The following is a 22,195-nucleotide window of genomic DNA, read 5'->3' as shown; positions in this document are numbered from 1 at the left end:
TTGGGGCAAGGTGGACTCAATAGGTGGTTGTGGGATGGAGTCGGCAGTGCTCACGTCAAGGGCAGGGTCCTGGATGAGGAAGTCCTAGAGCCAACAAGTAGTACGCACAGAACTGATGAACCAAAGCCTGGATGGACAGTTCCGACTCTGGTAACTCATTAACCAACGTGTCAATTTGGGTCAGATTTTGTCTGAGTGAAAATAGGCCTGGAATTTAATTTTCAATGTAATGCCTTTCACGTGCTTTTTCAGACACCTGAAGAAACTGCTCTATTCCTTTTCGGAATAGTCATTGGGATCCGTTACATCCACCATAAATATGACAGACAGCATCTCTGACAATGCTGCACTCCCTTGGAGCTTGGACTCTTGACCTCACACTCTACCTCGTTATGACCTTGCACCTTACTGCCTGCACTGCACGTTCTCTGTAACTGTGACAGTTTATTCTGCATTCTCTTATTGTTTTCCCTTGTACTACCTCAATGCACTGTGTAATGAATTGACCAGTATGAATGGTATGCAGAACAAAGTTTTTCACTGTACCTCAGTACGTGTGACAATAATAAACCAATTTACCACTGGGGCAATCTGTGTGATTCGTGTGTGACACAGGTGAGGTCTTAAATGAATATCTCTCATCTGTGGTCACCTAGCAGAAGGAGATGGTAGCTGGAGAATTCAGGTGCAATTTCAGAACATGGCTGCACTTGGAGTGCTGTGTCCCGTTTTGGTCACCCTGTTATAGGAAAGATGTCATTAAGCCGGAAATAGTGCAAAGAAGATTTACGAGGATGTTGCCAGGACTCGAGGGCCTGAGTTATAGGGAGAGGTTGGCCAGGCTGGGCCTTTATTCCTTGGAGTGAAGGAGACTGAGTGGTGACCTTATAGAGGTGTATAAAATCATGGGGGGCACTGACAGGGTGAATGCACACGATCTTTTTTCCCAGGGAAAGGGAGCCAAAAACTAGAGGGCATAGATTTAAGGTGAGAGGTGAAAGATTTAAAAGGGACCTGAGGGACAACTCCTTTATCCAGAGGGTGGTGAGTATATGGAACGAGCTGCCAGAGGAAGGGGTTGAGGCAGGTACATTAACAATATTTAAAATGTACTTGGACAGGTACATGGATAGGAAAGATTTAGTGGGATATGGGACAAACATGGGCAAATGGGACTAGTTTAGGTGGGCACCTTGGTCAGCATGGACCAGTTGGGCCGAAGGGCCTGTTTCTGTGCTGACTTAACTCTATGACTCTATGTTAGCATTAAAAAGGAGGAAGTATTGTGTGCCTTAGCTGATGAACCTCCAGGGCCTGACAAGATGTAGGAAGGAGACACAAGAGACTACGGACGCTGGAATCTGAAGCAACACATAAACTGCAGGAGGAACTCAGCGGGTCAGGCAGCATCTGTGGAGGGAGATGGACAGTTGATGTTTCAGGTCAAGGGGTCTCGTCCTAAAAAGCCAACTGAGATGTAGGAAGATTGTGATTACACAGGAGAGGGTGCAGAGGAGACTCACTAGGATGTTGTCTGGGATGGAGTGTTTCAGTTATGGGGAGAGACTGGGGAGGCTGGGTCTGTTCTCCCTGGAGTGGAAGAGGCTGAGGGGGGACCTGATTGATGCTGGTTTGTCTAATTCTGCTCCTTCTGCAGGCAGACAATAAGGTGCAAGGTCATAAGGAGGTAGTTTGTGCGGTCAAGGGTCCATCTTAGGGGACCGTTCAATCGTCTTATAACAGCGGGATGGAAGCTGTCCTTGAGCCTGGTAGTACTCGCTTTCAGACTTTTGTATCTTCTGCCCGATGGGAGGGGGGAGAAGAGAGAATGTCCGGGGTGGGTTGGGGTCTTTGATTATGTTGGCTGCTTTTCCAAGGCAGTGAGAAGTGTCAACCATGAGCCACTGCTCTTTCCCTGGTTACCCTCTTGCCGTAAATATACTTAGAATATTGCTTTGGGATTTTCCTTAATCCTGCCTGCAGTTTCATGCCCTCTGCCTTTGCCCCTCTGTTTCTTTTTAAATATTCACCTCTCTTTCTTTATTCCTGATGCCGCTCCCCAATTCATATCATCAACACAGATTATTTGGGATCTCACTGGTGCAGATTGGGCACACTGTTTCCAATAACATAACTTCAAACAGTACTTTTAAAGTATAATATAGACACAAGAGACTGCGGATGCTGGAAATCTGAAGCAACACACAAAACGCTGGAGGAGCTCCGCTGGTCGGGCAGCATCTGTGGACGGAAATGGACAGTCAACGTTTTGGGTCGAGATCCTTTATCTGGACTGGAAAACACCCTCCACCACCCCACCTGGATCCACCTATCACCTGCCAGCTCTTGCTCTACCCCTTCCCCCCCCCCCCCCACCTTTTGATACTGGCTATCTTCCCTCTTTCTTTCCAATCGCTGGGACATCCCAGAAGGCGCTACAGAAATGCAGGCACACAGAGAAATGCTCAGCACCAATAACTGCAGGTGTTTCTCCTTGGGGAACAGGACAGAAAAAGAACATAAGTAATTCAACGAGTTATGAAATAGTTTCCTCTGTCCTCGTTGTTTGGAAATGTTTCTGCAGAGACTGTGCAAGTCTTCAGGAAGTTGTGAGAAAGATATCTGGGACTATTTTTCAAACTCTTTGCCGGCCAACGTTGCGCAAAACTAAAAGCGGAGGGGGAAGGTGGGGGGGGTGATTTACCTCAATGAGAGGAAATTCTTTGCAATCAGTGACAAAGCATTGAAGAGAGATTTTATTTCTGCAAGTGATTACATCATAGCTTTTCAACTGAAGTCAGTTTTGGCTTCCCACACTGGAATGGACTGGAAAAAGTAGTTTGCAATTATTTGCAAGAGGTTTTTTTTGAAATTACCTTGTAAATTATAAAATGCATTGAGTGGGGGAGGGGCTTTGAAGAGAATATTGAGGGGCAACTTTTAATTTTATCATGCAGTTGTCTTTTTAAAGAAAAAAAAGTACAGATTATTTTGCAAACCGTGCTTTCTGCTTTTATTCCTCACCAAAACTTAAGTATTTTGGCTTTAAACAAAAAAACCCAAACAAACCCCGGAAACTGACTTTTAAATGCGGAGAACCCGCCCCCCCCCCCCCCCCCGCCTGTCTGGGAGCCGCAAGAGGACTTTGCGCCCCCGCCATTGGTCGGCTCGGCCTGTCAATCAGGCCCTCCGCCCCGCCGCTGACGTCGACGAGGAAATCTGCCAAGGTGGGGGGATTCCCCGGGCGCTAGTGCGCAGGCGCCGGGCTCCCGGAGGACTGGCCCTACTCGGTCCGCATCGCCAGGGAGCCGGAGCATCGGAAGCAGCCAGGTATTGTTGGACGCTTGGGTCGGCTTGGGGGGGGGAGAGGCGGTGGGTGAGGGTGCCTTGGGTCAATGCAAAGTGCCAGGCTTGGCCTTTGTGCCTCCTCTGGTTGCCCTTGACTGTGCAATGTGTGTGCACCGGCTTAGACGGCCCGAATGTCTTGCTCACTCCTGCTCCCCGCCACCATTCCCCCTTGGACCTTGGATTGGATCTAGGGAACACGGCTGATGGGGAAGGGGGGAGGAGAGGAGGTGAGAGGAATCCCATGGGGTTGAGAAGGTCCCATACCCCTCTCACACCTCTCCTCGGGGTCTCAAACAAGACCAAAGACCAGGGAGAGTGGGACCAGATCTGGAGAGACGCGGTCAACAGGATCAAAAAGGCTGTGGGGAATCGAAGGGTTAACGTCTCAGTTGCGTGAGCTTCCATCAGGAATAGGCAGCCAGTTTGGTGACTTCAACACATTTTGCTTTCCTCTTTGATTGTTGTCTCTAGGGTATCTTGCTTTGGTGCTTGGTCCCAGGGGCAGGTTTTGGTGTCTTTGGGGGGCTGGAGGAGAGGTGGGGGTGGGCAAATGTTATGAGTGTATTTGCATCTCTAAAACCAAACGCCACCACCCCCCCCCAAGTGTCTCTTCCTCTTTTGTTGCAATGTAGTGGAACACAACTGGTGCACAGTGTGATCCCACATTGGTGATCTGTGATGGTCTTGGTTGAGGGGTAAATATTGGCCAGGGGAGAACTCCCCTTGTTACCCTTCAACGTAGTGGTGGTTGGGATCTTTCTGGCTCAGCTGTGAGAGGCTGGTGGGAGCTAGGTCAAAAGATTCAATGACGAGCAGTTCTCAGGCCCAACATCTGGGGGAGGCTGCCTGGATTTTGTATCTTGAAATGCCTGGAACTGGGAAAGTCTGTAGATGCTTTAAACTTCAACCGTCCTGGTGAAGGAGCTGTTGGGGAGGGAGTTCCAGGATGTGTATGGAGTTGTACAGTACGGAATGAGGCCCTTTGGCCCAACTCATCCATGCTGACCTAGGTGCCTACCTGAGCTAGTCTCATTTGCCTGCACTTGGCCCGTATCCCTCTAAACCTTTCCTGTCCACGTACCTGTATAAATGTCTTTTGCGTGTTGTAACTGTACCCGCCTCTACCACTTCCTCTGGCAGCTCGTTCTATTTCCCCACCACCCTGTGTATGGAAAAAGTTACCCCTCTGATCCCTTTTAAACCTTTCCCCTCTCACCTTAAACCTGTTGTGGATTTGGGAGGAGTTGTTGGAGAGTCCTTAACTTGCACCCCAGCATGCTCAAACCCTGGCTAACCATTCAAAAGCAGGAGGCAGCACCTGTCACTAACCAACACCTCCCGCCTCTGGTTTCATTGCCTTCACGGGTGAGTCGAAGTGCTCGCTGACTCTGATCGAGCACCTCTGATGTGGTAGACCATCCTGAGCAGCTTCACGGGAGGGTTGGTCGAGGAAGTTGGTTTGGACGACATCGTACAGGGAGGGAAGAGAGAGGCTGAGGCAGGAATTATAGCAAGTGAAGGGGGTGTAGACAGATGGAGTGTGGTGACAGGCAAGGTTTGGGTGAGCACAAATACCCCTGAAGTTCAGAGATAGGGAGGGGCTGATGTCCTGCTGGGATTTGTGAACCGGGACAAGATTTGTTGATTTCAAGGAGCGAACATTGTGATTTCAGATGTCATATTTTGTATTGTGACGTAGAAGGAGGTCGTTAGACCCATCCCATCTACACCAGCTCCCAGAGCAATCCCATTCCAGTGTCTTATTTCCACTTGACTTTTTCTGATTCACAAACCCATCAAAATACACAGTTAATGACAAGACTCTCAACAGCGCTGATGTATGGAGGGATCTTTGGGGTTCAAGTCCATAGCACCCTGAAAGTGGCTGCACGTCGATAGGGTGGTAAGGAAGATGTATGACATGCATGTCTTTATTGGTCAAGGCACTGAGTCCAAGGGTCAGGAAGTTGTGTTGCAGCTTTATAAAGCTCTGGTTAGGCCGCATCTAGAGTATTGCATTCAATTCTGGTCGCCCCATTACAGGAAGGATGTGGAGGCTTTGGAGAGGGTGCAGAAGAGGTTCACCAGGATGCTGCCTGGATTAGAGGGCATGAGCTATAAGGAGAGGCTGGATAAACTTGGGTTGTTTTCTCTGGAGCCGCAGAGGCTGAGGGGAGATCTGACAGAGGTTTATAAGATTATGAGGGGCATAGATAGAGTAGACAGCTGGTATCTTTTTCCCAGGGTTGAAATGTCTAATACCAGAGGGCATGCATTTAAGGTGAGAGGGGGTAGTTCTAAGTAGATCTGCGGGGCAAGTTTTTTTACACAGAGTGTGGTGGGTGCCTGGAATGTGCTGCCAGGGGTGGTGGAGGCAGATACGATAGAGGTGTTTAAGAGGCTCATAGGCTCATGAATATGCAGAGACTGGACAATGTGCAGGCAGAAGGGATCTTTAATTAAGTGATGTTACCTGTTCCTGTGCTGTACTGTTCTGTTCCAATTCCTTACCCCCTTCCCTTCCCAATCCCCCACCAATGCCACCCAGCTATATCAAGCAGTAACTTGCAGCGGTCAATGAACCTACTGGGGTGCTTTTGGGGTGTGGGAGGAAATCGGAGCACCCAGGGGAAACCCACGGGGTCACAGGGAGAACATGCAAACTCCACACAGACAGCACCCGAGGTCAGGATCAAACCCGGGTCTCTGGAGTTGTGAGACAGTGGCTCGACCTGGTGAACCACTGTGTTAGCTGGGTAGGTCAGTGGAAGTTGGCTGCAGGACTGAGAGAACTTTGAGATACTTTTATTGGATTTAGGTCTGGTATTTTTATTGTAAATTCTCATTCACGTCCCATGTGTGGTCTCTCCCCTGCCGGCCTCGACAATCCCCATCGCCCTTCTCCCCCTCGTAGATTGTTGCATTCCTTCGTCCTTGCTCCTGGCTGACGTTGATATCTTCAGTGTTGATAACTTTTCTTTCATCTGCCACAAGCTCTGGACCCCACTGCCTCCCCCGAAACCCTCGCACTTTCCTCCTCCTAAGGAAGATCGTGCAGGAACTGAATAAAGGCTAGGCCAATCACGTGTCAAGTCGAGCTGCTGCCTCACAGCTCCAGAGACCCGGGTTCGATCCTGGTCTCCAGTGCTGTCTGTGTGGAGTTTGCATGTTCTACCTGTGACTGTGGGTTTCCCCCGGGTGCTCTGGTTTCCTCCCACACCCCAAAGACGTCACAATCTACCTTGTTGTGACCTTGCACCTTATTGTCTACCTGCACTGCACTTCCTCTCAGCTGTGACACTTTACTCTGTATTCTGTTATTGTTTTTACCCTGTACTGTCTCAATGTAAGTGCACTGTCTAATGAATTGACCTGTATGATCGGTATGCAAAACAAGTTTTTCATTGACAGAACAATACCAATACATATGGGTCAGTGCATTAATTGGCTGCTAAATTTGCCCCTGGTGTGTGGGAGAGGGGTAGAAACTGGGGGGGACAATGGGAATATGGGGAGAATGGGTTATGGGGGAAAATGAGTGGGGGATTGGGATTGCTCTGTGAGCTAGCAGACTTGATGGGCCAAAATGGCCTCGTAAGTGTAATGGCCAATATGGAATCGGGGGGGGTGGGGGTGGGGGGGAGGAATGTGTTGTATATTTATCTGAATTTAAATTCTCCAATTGGTGTGGCGGGATTCAAACACGTAATTATGTGTCTGTAGTCCAATACCCTAGCTGCTGGCCCAGTGACTTAACCACAGTGCTACTGTGGCGGTCTGAAACTTGGTACCTGCAAGGGTAGTGGAGGCAGAAACCATGGTACATTTTAAAAATGACTTGGACAAGCCTTCTAATGACTGTAGTCATTAGAATCTCTCTTCGTTCCACAGGTTTATCTGCGGGACGAGGGCAGAAATCTTGACTCAGTATACTGTGACAGGGCATGTGATCTTGTCATCAAAATAAACCTCGGGAACTGCCACATCCACAACAACTACATCAACTTCAGAGGGTGAAGCAGCTCTCATCAGTGCTTCAAATTAACACAGAAAACTCAGCAAATACTGTAATATGCAAGAGTGGAGACCGATAGCTGAGGAAGAGATTAATAACTCTGTGGTAGTCTGAATGAGGTGTGTAGGAATCTCTCCAAGGGCGGTGAATCTCTAGAATTCTCTAACCACCCCCCCCCCCCCCCCCAAGGGTGGTGGGGGCCAGATTGTTAGAGATGGAATTAGGTGGAGATGGATAAATATTTGAATGATTGAGGCTTGTGCGGGGATTGGCTCAGAGGAAGAGTCGAAGCCAGCAACAATTGGCCGTGATCATATTGAAAGTCAGTGTAGGCTCAAAGGGGTTCAGTGGTCTATTTCCTTTGCCTATTTTCTTGAATGGCCTTGTTTGTAAGTTTCTGTAAGATTTTTAGAAGATGCTTCTGTCCTTGACTGAGCCCTTGGGCACCGATCCTAATGAACACTGCGTGGCTGTATTTGTTAATGGTGTTTGCTGAGTTTTCTGTGTTAATTTGAAGCACTGATGAGAGCTGCTTCACCCTCTGAAGTTGATGTAGTCGTGGATGTGGCAGTTCCCGAGGTTTATTTTGATGACAAGATCACATGCACTGTCACAGTACACTGAGTCAAGATTTCTGCCCTTGTCCCGCAGATAAACTGGTGGAACGAAGGGCTTTTCAGAGAGATTCTAATGACTACAGTTCCCTTCCGCTGTTAAAACCCCAATACTCCAAGGTATTGTTAGCACTGACCTAGAAACACAACAGTGAAACCGTTTGGTCCCTTGAGACTGCTCCCCTACTCGTGGGTGATCTTTAGTTCAAATTATCTCATGAATGAACTCTGGTATCCTCACAAAAGTCCAGTGACTTTGGGCTTAAATATTTCAACTGACAGCTGTCTACTCAAGCAGAGGATCCCTGCTGCCATTTGTCAGTGGAGTGCTGAATTCTAACTTTAAGATGGGGTCACTTTGTTCTTAATTTTCCTCATTGAGGAATGTTACCTTTGCCCTGTGGTTTTTTTTCTCTCCCTTGCTCTCTTCCCCACTGCCCAGCCCCTTCACCCTCTCCATTAAATCAACAGCTTCTATCCCACTGTTATCAGACCCTTGAACAGACCTCTCATAGGCTAAAAGGTCTCCCAATATGCCTTGTTATGACCTTGCACCTTATTGTCTGCCTGCACTGCACTTTCTCTGTAACTGTAACACTTTATTCTGCATTCTTTTTTCCTTTTTACTACTCATTGCACGGATGTATAGAATGATCTGTCTGGATGGCACACGTAAGAAGGCTTTTAACTGTATTTCAGTAACGTGACAATAATAAATCAATTACCAAATGAAAGTTTATTGGGGTTGTTGGAAAGTAAATTAAATTGGCTTATTATTGCCACATGTACAGAGGTACAGTGGAAAACCTGTTTTGCATGCCATCCATACAGATAATTTCATTACAATATTGCATTGAGGTAGTACAAGGGAATAACAGAATGCAGAATAAAGTGTCACAGTTACAGAGAGAGTGCAGTGCAGGCAGACAATAAGGTGCAAGGACCACGACAAGGTAGATTGTGAGGTCAAGAGTCCATCTTATCGTACTAGGGTACCGTTCAAATAGTCTGAAAACAGTGGGATAGAAGCTGTCCTTGAGCCCGGTGGTACGTGCTTTCAGGCTTTTGTATCTTCTGCCCGGTGGGAGAGGGGAGAAGAGAGACTGTCCAGGAAAAGGACATGGATGTGAAATCAGTTGCCAATCTCTTTCTGGCACAGATAGATCCCTGTGTTGAATGAAGCAATCCTCTTCCAATCCTTTAATTAAGGCTTTGAGTAGACTTTGCCTCTTAACCTTCTGATCTGGAATTTGTGGATTGCGTAATGGAACAATACAACACGAGAGACCATTTGGTCCATCTGTCTTAATAGAACACCTTGGCAGTGGCCATAAACAGTTAACTGAGCTTCTGCACTGTCTTCTCCCTTGACCTGCTGAGTTCACCGAGGGTCACTGTTCTGGTATCTCCTGGGGTTGACAATGATCCTTCAGTGGGGGTGTTCCAGGCAGGGCAAGGTTCTGGCAGCTTCGTCTGGTATCCAGAAGGATCTCGTGTGTTCTCTCTCTCTCTCTCTCTCTCTCTCTCTCTCTCTCTCTCGTGTGTTCTCTCTCTCTCTCTCTCTCTCTCGTGTGTTCTCTCTCTCTCTCTCTCTCTCTCTCTCTCTCTCGTGTGTTCTCTCTCTCTCTCTCTCTCTCTCTCTCTCTCTCTCTCTCTCGTGTGTTCTCTCTCTCTCTCTCTCTCTCTCTCTCGTGTGTTCTCTCTCTCTCTCTCGTGTGTTCTCTCTCTCTCTCTCGTGTGTTCTCTCTCTCTCTCTCGTGTGTTCTCTCTCTCTCTCTCGTGTGTTCTCTCTCTCTCTCTCTCGTGTGTTCTCTCTCTCTCTCTCTCTCGTGTGTTCTCTCTCTCTCTCTCTCTCGTGTGTTCTCTCTCTCTCTCTCTCTCGTGTGTTCTCTCTCTCTCTCTCTCTCGTGTGTTCTCTCTCTCTCTCTCTCTCTCGTGTGTTCTCTCTCTCTCTCTCTCGTGTGTTCTCTCTCTCTCTCTCTCGTGTGTTCTCTCTCTCTCTCTCTCGTGTGTTCTCTCTCTCTCGTGTGTTCTCTCTCTCTCTCTCTCGTGTGTTTTCTCTCTCTCTCTCTCTCGTGTGTTTTCTCTCTCTCTCTCTCTCTCTCTCTCGTGTGTTTTCTCTCTCTCTCTCTCTCTCGTGTGTTTTCTCTCTCTCTCTCTCTCGTGTGTTTTCTCTCTCTCTCTCGTGTGTTTTCTCTCTCTCTCGTGTGTTTTCTCTCTCTCGTGTGTTTTCTCTCTCTCTCTCTCTCGTGTGTTTTCTCTCTCTCTCTCGTGTGTTTTCTCTCTCTCTCTCTCGTGTGTTTTCTCTCTCTCTCTCTCTCGTGTGTTCTCTCTCTCTCTCTCTCTCTCGTGTGTTCTCTCTCTCTCTCTCTCTCTCGTGTGTTCTCTCTCTCTCTCTCTCTCTCGTGTGTTCTCTCTCTCTCTCTCGTGTGTTCTCTCTCTCTCTCTCTCGTGTGTTCTCTCTCTCTCTCTCGTGTGTTCTCTCTCTCTCTCTCGTGTGTTCTCTCTCTCTCTCTCTCTCGTGTGTTCTCTCTCTCTCTCTCTCTCTCGTGTGTTCTCTCTCTCTCTCTCTCGTGTGTTCTCTCTCTCTCTCTCTCTCGTGTGTTCTCTCTCTCTCTCTCTCGTGTGTTCTCTCTCTCTCTCTCTCGTGTGTTCTCTCTCTCTCTCTCTCGTGTGTTCTCTCTCTCTCTCTCTCTCGTGTGTTCTCTCTCTCTCTCTCTCGTGTGTTCTCTCTCTCTCTCTCTCGTGTGTTCTCTCTCTCTCTCTCTCTCTCGTGTGTTCTCTCTCTCTCTCTCTCGTGTGTTCTCTCTCTCTCTCTCGTGTGTTCTCTCTCTCTCTCTCTCGTGTGTTCTCTCTCTCTCTCTCGTGTGTTCTCTCTCTCTCTCTCGTGTGTTCTCTCTCTCTCTCTCTCTCGTGTGTTCTCTCTCTCTCTCTCGTGTGTTCTCTCTCTCTCTCTCGTGTGTTCTCTCTCTCTCTCTCGTGTGTTCTCTCTCTCTCTCTCGTGTGTTCTCTCTCTCTCTCTCGTGTGTTCTCTCTCTCTCTCGTGTGTTCTCTCTCTCTCTCGTGTGTTCTCTCTCTCTCTCTCGTGTGTTCTCTCTCTCTCTCGTGTGTTCTCTCTCTCTCTCGTGTGTTCTCTCTCTCTCTCTCGTGTGTTCTCTCTCTCTCTCTCGTGTGTTCTCTCTCTCTCTCTCGTGTGTTCTCTCTCTCTCTCTCGTGTGTTCTCTCTCTCTCTCTCGTGTGTTCTCTCTCTCTCTCTCGTGTGTTCTCTCTCTCTCTCTCTCGTGTGTTCTCTCTCTCTCTCTCTCGTGTGTTCTCTCTCTCTCTCTCGTGTGTTCTCTCTCTCTCTCTCTCTCGTGTGTTCTCTCTCTCTCTCTCTCTCGTGTGTTCTCTCTCTCTCTCTCTCTCGTGTGTTCTCTCTCTCTCTCTCTCTCTCGTGTGTTCTCTCTCTCTCTCTCTCTCTCGTGTGTTCTCTCTCTCTCTCTCTCTCTCGTGTGTTCTCTCTCTCTCTCTCTCTCTCGTGTGTTCTCTCTCTCTCTCTCTCGTGTGTTCTCTCTCTCTCTCTCTCTCTCGTGTGTTCTCTCTCTCTCTCTCTCGTGTGTTTTCTCTCTCTCTCTCTCGTGTGTTCTCTCTCTCTCGTGTGTTCTCTCTCTCTCGTGTGTTCTCTCTCTCTCTCTCTCTCTCGTGTGTTCTCTCTCTCTCTCTCTCTCTCGTGTGTTCTCTCTCTCTCTCTCTCTCGTGTGTTCTCTCTCTCTCTCTCTCTCGTGTGTTCTCTCTCTCTCTCTCTCTCTCGTGTGTTCTCTCTCTCTCTCTCTCTCGTGTGTTCTCTCTCTCTCTCTCGTGTGTTCTCTCTCTCTCTCTCTCTCGTGTGTTCTCTCTCTCTCTCTCTCTCGTGTGTTCTCTCTCTCTCTCTCTCTCGTGTGTTCTCTCTCTCTCTCTCTCTCGTGTGTTCTCTCTCTCTCTCTCTCTCGTGTGTTCTCTCTCTCTCTCTCTCGTGTGTTCTCTCTCTCTCTCTCGTGTGTTCTCTCTCTCTCTCTCTCTCGTGTGTTCTCTCTCTCTCTCTCTCGTGTGTTCTCTCTCTCTCTCTCTCGTGTGTTCTCTCTCTCTCTCTCGTGTGTTCTCTCTCTCTCTCTCTCTCGTGTGTTCTCTCTCTCTCTCTCTCTCGTGTGTTCTCTCTCTCTCTCTCTCTCGTGTGTTCTCTCTCTCTCTCTCTCTCGTGTGTTCTCTCTCTCTCTCTCTCTCTCGTGTGTTCTCTCTCTCTCTCTCGTGTGTTCTCTCTCTCTCTCTCTCTCTCTCGTGTGTTCTCTCTCTCTCTCTCTCTCGTGTGTTCTCTCTCTCTCTCTCTCGTGTGTTCTCTCTCTCTCTCTCTCTCTCTCGTGTGTTCTCTCTCTCTCTCTCTCGTGTGTTCTCTCTCTCTCTCTCTCTCGTGTGTTCTCTCTCTCTCTCTCTCTCTCGTGTGTTCTCTCTCTCTCTCTCGTGTGTTCTCTCTCTCTCTCTCTCTCTCTCGTGTGTTCTCTCTCTCTCTCTCTCTCGTGTGTTCTCTCTCTCTCTCTCTCGTGTGTTCTCTCTCTCTCTCTCTCTCTCTCGTGTGTTCTCTCTCTCTCTCTCTCTCTCTCTCTCTCGTGTGTTCTCTCTCTCTCTCTCTCTCTCTCTCTCTCTCTGTCATCCCCAAGTCTCCGTGATTTCCTCAGTGTACGCAGGTCCATGTCCGTCTCAAATATACTCTCAGTAATCAGCCACACAGAACAATACAACACAGGAACAGGCCCTTCGATCCACCATGTCTGTGCCGACCATGATTGCAATTTAAACAAGTCCTATCTGCCTGCATGTGGTCCATCTCCTTCCATTCCCTACCTGTTCATGTGTCTGTCTAAATGCATCTTAAACACTGCTTTCGTAACTTGTTTCCACCACCTCCCCTGGAAGCGTCTCCCCTCAGCCTCCGACCCTCCAGGGAAAACATCCCATATTTGTCCAACCTCTCCTTGTAGCTACGACTCTCTAATCCAGACAGCATCCTGGTGAACCTCTTCTGCACCCCTTTCATAGTTCAGAGGGTTCCAAGCATTCACAGCACTAAGTAAAATAATTGTTACCCCACTGTTATAAGACTATTGAATGGTTCCCTAGTACGATGAGATGGACTCTTGACCTCACAATCTACCTCGTTATGACCTTGCACCTTATTGTCTGCCTGCACTGCACTTTCTCTGTAACTGTAACACTTTATTCTGCATTCTATTATTGTTTTACCCTGTGCTACCTCAATACACTGTTGTAATGAATTGATCTGCATGAACGGTATGCAAGACACGTTTTTCACTGTACCTCGGTACAAGTGATAATAATAAACAAATACCAATTTTTTTCCCTTTTGCTCATACTAAACGACTGACCCATTATCCAGCGTATGTTATGCTATTTTTCGTCTTTCTGAATACAATACTCTAGATGTGGCCTAACTAAAGTTTTTGGCGTGTCAGTAGAATTACTTCCTGTTCCAACATCCGTGTACTATTGGCTAATCTTCTCCAGAGTCTCCTTGGAGACGAGGACTGCAAATGAAGTTCCCCAAAGCCCTTTGCAATTTCGGCAAGATCTCGTTGCTCTTGGACTCTAACCCCTTGTTGTAGAGACCAAAGCATCACTTGCCTTAAATAAAAATGAGAAGTGCTGGAAACACCCAGCTAGTCAGGCAGTGCCTAGGGGGAGAGGAACACTAAATGTTTTGGGTTGATTTTCTTTTTGTCAGATGCAAGTTGAAACTTTTAAGTTATCAGGGATTGGAGAGGGAAAAAGGAATGTCTGTGGTGGGCAGATATCAGATGACACACTGGAGCTGTCTGTCTGAGTGAGGGTAGGAAGAGGGAGAGAGTGGAGAAAGTCCCCAAAAGGATCACAGGTTGGGCAGCATCTGAGAGGCAAGAATGCAGTTGATGTCGCTGGCTGCTGGCCAGTTCTGCCACAAACAGGACAGTCTGGTTATCTCCAGTTGTTGAACCCGATTTTATAGTCTGGAAGGCTGCGATGTGGCAGCTGGATGATGAGACTGTTCCTTGAGCTTGTGTCGGGCTTTGTAGAAGATGGTCAAACCGTGTCTGAATGGATGAAAAACATGATGCTGATATGTCAGTCCTCGGCCTCCTCCACTGCCAGGAGAATTCCAAGCGCAAACTGGAGGAACAGCACCTCATTTTCTGTCTTGGAACCTTGCAGCCTAACGGCAGGAGCATTGAATTCTCCCACTTTAAGTAACCCCCGCACCCCTTCCCCACAAACCCCTCCCCCCATCATTGCTTCTCTTTCCTAGCCTCTTTTTTTTCCTACCTTTTGTTTTACTTTCTCTCCTTAACTTTGACCCATCACCCGGTGGATCTGCTCTCCCCTCCTCCCCCACACCTGCCCATCACTATCTCTTACCTGCATCTACCTATCACCACCCTGTGCCCACCCCGCCTCCCCTCTTCTGTCCACCTATCACTGCTCTGCTTTTCCCTCCTATATATCGGGCTTCCCCCTTTTCCTATCTTCAGTCCTGAAGAAGGGTCCTGACCTGAAACGTTGACCGCCTGCTTTTCTCCACGGATGCTGCCTGGCCTGCTGAGTCCCTCCAGCATCGTCGTGTTTTTCAGCCAGATTCCAGCATCTGCAGTCCTCTGTTTCTCCTGTGTCTGAATGGAGACACCAGAGACTGCAGACAGAATCTGGAGCAACACACGAGATGCTGGAGGAACTCAGCGGGTCAGGCAGCATCTGTGGAGGGAAATGGACAGTCAGCATTTCAGGTTGAGATCTTTGACCTGGACTAGGTGAAGCCCAGGTGAAAGGTCTCGAGCTGAAACATCAACTCCACAGATGCTGCCTGAGCTCCTCCAGCATCTCGTGTGTTGCTCCTGTGCCACATTTTGAAGGATTCTAGCCAAATACTGAAGGGCATGCATTTGAGGTGAGAAGGGGAAGGTTTTTACACAGGGAGTGGTGGGTGCCTGGTACGGGCTGCCAGGGTGGTGGTGGTGGCAGCATTTAAGAAGGTATTAGATAGGTACATGAATATGGAGGGATGTGGATCAAGAGATTTAGTTCAATTCGGTGTCCTGTTCAGCACAGACATTGTGGGCTGAAGGGCCTGTTCCTGAGCTGTACTGTTCCATGTTCTATTCATGATCACTGCTCCTGGATCGAGGAGGCTGTTCATCCTGCCTGTGCTGGCTCTTTTGCGAGATACACAATTGGTTCTGCTCCCCGTGCCCCTGCACATCTCGTCCCTGTGGTCGTTTATCCAGTTCCCCTTTGAAAGTTCCTGTTGAATCTTGAATCTCCTTGCTCTGCCCCTTATGGGAGAGGAAGCATATTCCTCTCTGCATAAAACGATAAAAAGATTCTCCTCCTGATTATTCTTTCTCGCTCCGGATCTCCCAATTTACCTCGACGTGGCCCTCGCACTGTATATGTCTACCTGCACTGCACTCTCTCTGTAACTGTAACACACTCTGTTTGCTTTTTACTACCACGATGTACTTGTGTACAGCATGATCTGCCTGGATGGCACTCAAACAGAAGCTTTTCACTGTATCTTGGTACATGTGACAAATCAATACCAACTCCTCTGTTTCTCAGCCTGCCTTTCGAAGGTATTGTTCCCCTAATCTGCCAACTCCCTGCATAATCTTGTGTGTATCGTGTGTGTGTGTGTGTGTCCTTGCTTTAGGGGAACACAACCCTGTACCTGCTTCACTCTGCGCTGGTGTCTCCGGGGAAAGGCAGCCTCTACAAGGGCTGTAGTAAGGCTGATATGGACCCGGTTGAAGAGTATAAAACATTTCTAGAAACTTCTGCCTTTCCCATCACCTGTACTGATGCCTGAACCTCCGCATTCCTGTTCATTTCCCCTCTTTCACCCCCCCCCATCCTTCTCAACCATTCAGAAATTCCCTCTCTCCCTCCCCCCAAGGGACCTCAGTTCCTCCGTCCAGTTGAGATTGAGATGGGTAGATTTTTTTTCTGGGGAGGCGGGAGCCCACTGAGAGGAGTTGGAGGGGGGTAAAGTGGAGAATAGGACAAACCACAGCATCAGCTGTGAAGGACAGCTTTTAAAAGATGTGGACAGGAACGGTTTAGAGGGATATGGGCCATACGCAGGCGAATGAGATGAGCTTGGATGGGAATGTTGGTCAGCATGGACCAGTTGGGCCGAATGGCCTGTTTCCTCGAGTGGTCTCGAGGTCCTTACATGTTGCTGGAAAGGCCCAGTGTTGATTGTTCCTCTCCTAATTGCCCCTTTGATGAGGTGATGACACTCTGTTGAGCAATTTAACAAGTCAACCAATGGGGTGGGCTTGGAGTCTTCTGTAGACCAGCTCAAGAGGAGAATTGGAGAACTTTGCAACGACCTGGCTGGGCTTTGTGGTCGCCGTCGTTGATGTCGAGGTCCAGATTCTGAATCTGAACTTGAACTCCTCGTGTGCTGTGGTGAGATTTGAACCGGAGTCTCTGCAATTAGTCCAGGACTCGGGGTTATTAGTCCAGGAGTTTATCCGTGCCCATGCCCTTCACAGCTGCAACTGTGAGGATTGGCTCTGATCCCGCTCTCCCACAGTTTGTGTGTGATTTCCAGAGTCCCTGTCGAGAGGGGATTTCTTTCAAACCCTCGATGCTGAGTTGTTTTTGTTGGATGTGAACTCGCTGCATGTGGCTGAGGGCTCAGGACGCGCCCGTCTCCAGGAAGGCCCCAAGCAAATTTAGCACATGCTTCAGGTTCATCGTTTCCAGGAGGGAGAGGGGCAGATGGGGGGAGGGAGCAGGGAGGGAGGGAGGGGGAGAGAGAGACCCACGCACTTGTTTTTTTGGCGAGGTTTCTTTAAGAACTGCCAGGTCAGTGTTCAAAGGGCAGGGTTTAAAGGTGAGCAAGCAGTCGAGTAAAACTGACAGCTCCGTACGAGGCCATTCAATCCATCAATCCAGTGCCAGCCCCTTGAGCGAGCAGCAGTGACCTTGGCCGTAACTGCGAGCTTCTTGCGGAGACGGTTCCCAAACTCTGGGAGGGAAAACATTCTCCAGACCTGAATGGTTTTAAATTTCTGACTTTGGAATGTCAACCCACTCTTGAGGGGAATTGTTCTCTCTGCTTCAGGAAAACCCCTCGTCACCATGGAAACCTCGACAGGAGACCAACACTGTGGGAGACCATTTGGCCCATCAGTCCCATTCTCCCTTCCCTTTTAGTCCCTCGCACACACCCGTCCAGCTGCTCTTTGATTTCTTTTACCACTCTCCCACACTTAAGGGGCAATTTACAGCAACCGATTAACCCTTCCCTCACCTGCACGTTATTGGGATGCGGGAGGAAACTGGAGCGCCGGGGGGGGGGGGGGGTGAGAAGAACCCACGGGGTCACAGGGAGAACATGCAAACTCCACACAGACAGCGTCCGAGTTCAGGATCGAACCTGGGTCACAGGAGCTGTGAGGCAGTGGCTCTAATGCCCTCAAGGAAAGTGGTCGTAACCCTACCAACCTATTGTCCCCTGTCACAAGAAATCCCAGACTGTCTCCTCTCCTCTGTCTGAGGACAGCACGGTTTTGATGGTCATTGTGATAACCTCTCCACATTGTTGCTTGATCCAAACAGTTTGCCAGCTGTGGTTCCATGGACAACTCTCTTATGCATCATGGAAATAGGCCCTTTGGCCCGACTGGTCCATGCCGTCCAAGATGCCCATACTAGCTATTCCCATTTGGCCCATATCCCTCTAAACCTTTCCTATCCGTGTACCTGTCCAAGTACCTTTTAAATGTTGTTAATGTACCTGCCTCAACCACTTCCTCTGGCAGCTTGTTCCATATACTGACCACCCTCTGTTGAAAAAGTTAGAAACATAGAAAACCTACAGCATATACAGGCCCTTCGGCCCACAAAGCTGTGCTGAACATGTCGCTACCATAGAAATTACTAGGCCTACCCATAGCCCTCTATTTTTATAAGCTCCATGTACCTATCCAACAGTCTCTTAAGAGACCCTATCGTATCCGCCTCCACCACCGTTGCCGGCAGCCCATTCCACACACTCACCACTCTCTGAGTAAAAAAACTTACCCCTGACATCTCCTCTGTACCTACTCCCCAGCACCTTAAACCTGTGTCCTCTTGTGGCCACCATTTCAGCCCTGGGAAAAAGCCTCTGACTAGCTACCCGATCAATACCTCTATCATCTTATACACCTCTGTCAGGTCCCCCCTCATCCTCTGTCGCTCCAAGAGGAAAAGGCCGAGTTCCCTCAACCTGCTTTCATAAGGCATGATCCCCAATCCAGGCAACATCCTTGTAAATCTCTTCTGCACCCTTTCCATGGCTTCCACATCTGTCCTGTAGTGAGGTGACTAGAACTGAGCACAGTACTCCAAGTGGGGTCTGACCAGGGTCCTATATAGCTGCAACATTACCTCTCGGCTCCTAAATTCAATTCCCCGATTGATGAAGGACAATACACCATATGCCTTCTCAACCATAGAGTCAACCTGTGCAGCCGCTTTGAGCGTCCTATGGACTCGGACCCCAAGATCCCTCTGATCCTCCACACTGCCAAGAGTCCTACCATTAAGACTATATTCTGCCATCATATTTGACCTACCAAAATGAACCACTTCGCACTTACCTGGGTTGAACTCCATCTGCCACTTCTCAACCGTTGCCCCTCAGGTTCCTATTAAATCTCACCCCTCAAATATATAGAGGGGGGGAAAATGTGTCCCTGACTCAGAAGGTTCAAAATACTGCAAAAACACGAGCAGAAGAACTTGAGGCTGGTACTGTGTGGAGCTGTGGGAGTGCTGCACTGTCAGCAGTGTGTCTGGGAGGACCTTTGAAGTGAGGCCCTGTCGACAACCTCAGAAGGCCAGCGTTATTCTGAAGATGTAGAGGTGTGGGGCTTCCAAATGTCCTGGCCTAGTTCTTTGGAGAACTGGGTTGTCCAGTCACTTGTGACCTGTTCAGGACTGGGCAAGGGAAGGGTGCAGAAAAAGTTCACGCGTCACGTGGGTCAGGGAAGGGTGTGGGGACTGGAGAGCTCGAGTTATAAGGAGAGATTGGATCGGCTGGGACTGTTTGCCCTGGAGTGTAGGAGTCTGAGGGGGTGACCTTATCGATGTGCATAAAATTATAAGGGCATAGATGGGATGAATGCACACTGTTTTTTCCCAGGGAAAGGGAACCATAAACTAGAGGGCAAAGGTTTGGGTGAGAGGGGAAAGATTTAACAGGGACCTGAGGGGCAACTTCTTTGCGTAGAGGGTGGTGGGGCAAGCTACCAGAGGAAGTGCTTGAAATAGGTACAATAATAACATTTAAAAGACATTTGGACATGTCTGTGCATAGGAAAGGTTTAGAGGGACATGGGCCACTTGTGGGTAAATTGGACTACCTTAGGTGGGCAGCATGGACAAGTTGGGCCAAAGGGCCTGTTTCCCTATCTTGCTATGCCAGAATTGGCTGCTGCAAATCTAGCGCTGTGAATTCAATTTCTGCTTCAAAGGTACATGATTGGCTGTGAGGCACTGGGATAGAGAGAGTTGTAGAGGGATACAGTATGGAAACGGGCCTCCTGAGTCTGCAGTGTCCATCAACCACCCACTCACACCAATCTGATATTACTCCTGACCCTGGCCTGACTTTCTAGCTGCAACCCATGAATCACCTGCCCTCCAGCACCAATTCTCCTCCGGAATAAAAATTATTTAAGGATTGCATTCCCCAAGTCCTGATGCAGGGTCTCGACCTGAATCATCGACCATCCCACTGCCTGATCCGAGTTCTTTCAGCAGTTTGCTCTTTGCTGCAGATTCCAACATCTGCAGTCTCTTGTGTTGACATTAATCCCATTTTGTTCTCCCCACCTTCAACTTCCCCCAGGTTCTACCCTTAACCCACGCACTGGGGGCAATTTACAGCGGCCAATTAACCCACCAGCTGGCCCATCTTTGGGATGTGGGAGCAAACGGGACCACCTGGGGGAAACCCATGTAGTCACAGGGAGAACGTGCAAACTCCACACACAGACGACACCAGAGGTCGGGATAGATCCCGGGTCTCTGGCGCTGTGAAGCAGTGGCTCTACCCGCTGTGTCACCCCGAGTTTTGGGAAAGGTGCTACAGAGATACACATCTCTTGACGTGCAACAAAGCTGCCCTGAGACCAGAGCCTCTTGAGCTGATGTTGTGATGCAAAAGCGAAAATATTATTTTGTAGAAACTCCCTCAAGCGGCCAGTCACTGCGTGTGAAAATGTAGCAAGCACTTTGGTTTCTGTCCCATCTCAACCTGTTGCCTTGTTAGAAGCTGCGTGCGAGGTTGTAAAGAGGTTCCCACAGTTTGTTTGCATGCTCAACAACCAGGAAGCTTGCATTACGCTGTTCATTCGCCACCCGCTGCTTTCATTATGGGTCATTGTACGCCAGAGAGTTGTGTCAGAATCTTCCACCGTTGCTCTCTTTGTCTGCCCTTCTCTCCTCCCCCTCATTTCCCTCCACCCCTTCCCCTCCCAGCTCCTGGCCTCATACCCTCAGCAGACACTTAACTTGAGAAGGGAGTGGTGGGTGTGAAATATGTCGTAGTCATAACTCCGTGTGCCAAAGCACTCTTGAACAAGCACTCGTATGCTAAAAATGAACTCTTGATCTCACAATCTACCTTGTCGTGGCCCTTGCACCTTATTGTCTGCCTGCACTGCACTTTCTCTGTGTCTCTAAAATCTTTATAAACCTCTATAGAAAGCATCCTATCTGGATGTATCACGGCTCAAGATTCGGGGGAGTAGATTTAGGATGGAGATGAGGAGAAACTGCTTTTCCCAGAGAGTAGTGAATCTGTGGAAGTCTCTGCCCAGGGAAGCAGTGGAGGCTACCTCATTAAATATATTTAAGACACAGTTAGATAGATTTTTGCATCGTAGGGGAATTAAGGGTTATGGGGAAAAACCTGACAAACCTGAAGTGTTTACACTTTTCCTGGAGCTGTTAAGTTTAGCCTGGATAGAGTGGACGTGGAGAGGATGTTTCCATCGGTGGGAGAGTCCAGGATCCGAGGGCACAGCCTCAAAATAAAGGGACGTCCCTTTAGAACTGAGATGAGGAGGAATTTCTTCAGCCAGAGGGTGGTGAATCTGTGGAATTCGTTGCTAGGGAGGGTGGTGTAGGCCAAGTGTATTTAAGGCAGGGATTGATTGGTTCTTCATTGGTGAGGGGGTTAAGGGTTATGGGGAGTGGACAGGAGATAAAAACAGCCATGATTGACTCGATGGGCTGAATGGCCTAATTCTGCTCCTATATCTTATGGTCTCTTTCTACAGCTGCTGTCTGATCTACCAAGTCTTTCCAGCAGTCTCTGTTTTTATTTCAGATTTCCAGCACCTGCAGGATTTTGCTTTGCTTGGTACCGTAAGTCTGCTGTTGTAGGGTCATTCAGCCTACGGTGCTATCCAGTCAGTCTCCCTGCCCCTCCCTCCCTGTTTGTTTCCTGACTTTATCTCTTGGCGAAGGGTTGGGTGAGTTTTGGTTTCATTTTCTGACGGAGTGGTTTTGTTCCCAGAATGTTTTGGCTTTCTGTTTGTACTGGGGGTGGGTTCCTTGTGAAGTGTAAACACTTTATCAAGGCTGGTTAATAAAACTTACCAATCCTGGGAATCAGAATTAACTTTCTAGGACCTATTTTCATGGCTTCTTTGTCCTGTTCAATTTCCCCTTTATTCCCCAGCTCTTATAAAGTCATACAGCACAGACACAGGCCCTTTGGCCCAACTTGTCCATGCTGACCTGAGCTAGTCTCATTTGCCTGCATTTGGCCCATATCCCGCTAAACCTTTCCTATCCATGTACCTGTCCAAATGTCTTTTAAACGTTGTAATTATACTTGCCCCCACAGCTTCCTCTGGCAGCTCGTTCCATATATCCACCACCACTCTGTGTGGAAAAAGTTGTCCCTCAGGTCCCCTTTAAATCTTTCCCCTCTCACCTTAAACCCGTGTCCTTCAGTTTCAGATCCCATACCCTGAGGAGGAAAAATAAACTGTGACAATCCAGCTTATCTATGCCCTTCATGATGTTATAAACCTCTATAAGGTCACCCCTCAGCCTCCTTCGCTCCGGGGAAAACAGTCCCAGCCCGTCCAGTCTCTCCTTGTAACTCAACCCCTCCAGTCCCGGCAACGTCTGTGTGAATCTCTTCTGC

At 48.6% G+C, this 22,195-nt stretch overlaps 1 protein-coding gene across 3 annotated transcripts in view; it reads left to right on the top strand.

The window, feature by feature from the left end:
* The first annotated feature begins 3,193 nt into the window (after positions 1–3,193).
* Positions 3,194–22,195, top strand: part of tnip1 (TNFAIP3 interacting protein 1) — an 81,684-nt gene continuing 62,682 nt past the window's right edge. For 2 of the 3 annotated variants that reach the window (XM_052013808.1, XM_052013807.1), the window contains exon 1: positions 3,194–3,330. The gene's annotated coding sequence lies outside the window, so the exon portion shown is untranslated. The remainder of the gene's footprint in view (positions 3,331–22,195) is intronic. The other variant, XM_052013806.1, reaches the window with a different exon arrangement.

Source organism: Pristis pectinata, chromosome 4, assembly GCF_009764475.1.
Source record: "Pristis pectinata isolate sPriPec2 chromosome 4, sPriPec2.1.pri, whole genome shotgun sequence".
Lineage (NCBI taxonomy): Eukaryota > Metazoa > Chordata > Chondrichthyes > Rhinopristiformes > Pristidae > Pristis > Pristis pectinata.
The sequence above is the reverse complement of the archived record's forward strand: the minus strand, read 5'-3'. Positions and strand labels throughout refer to the sequence as shown.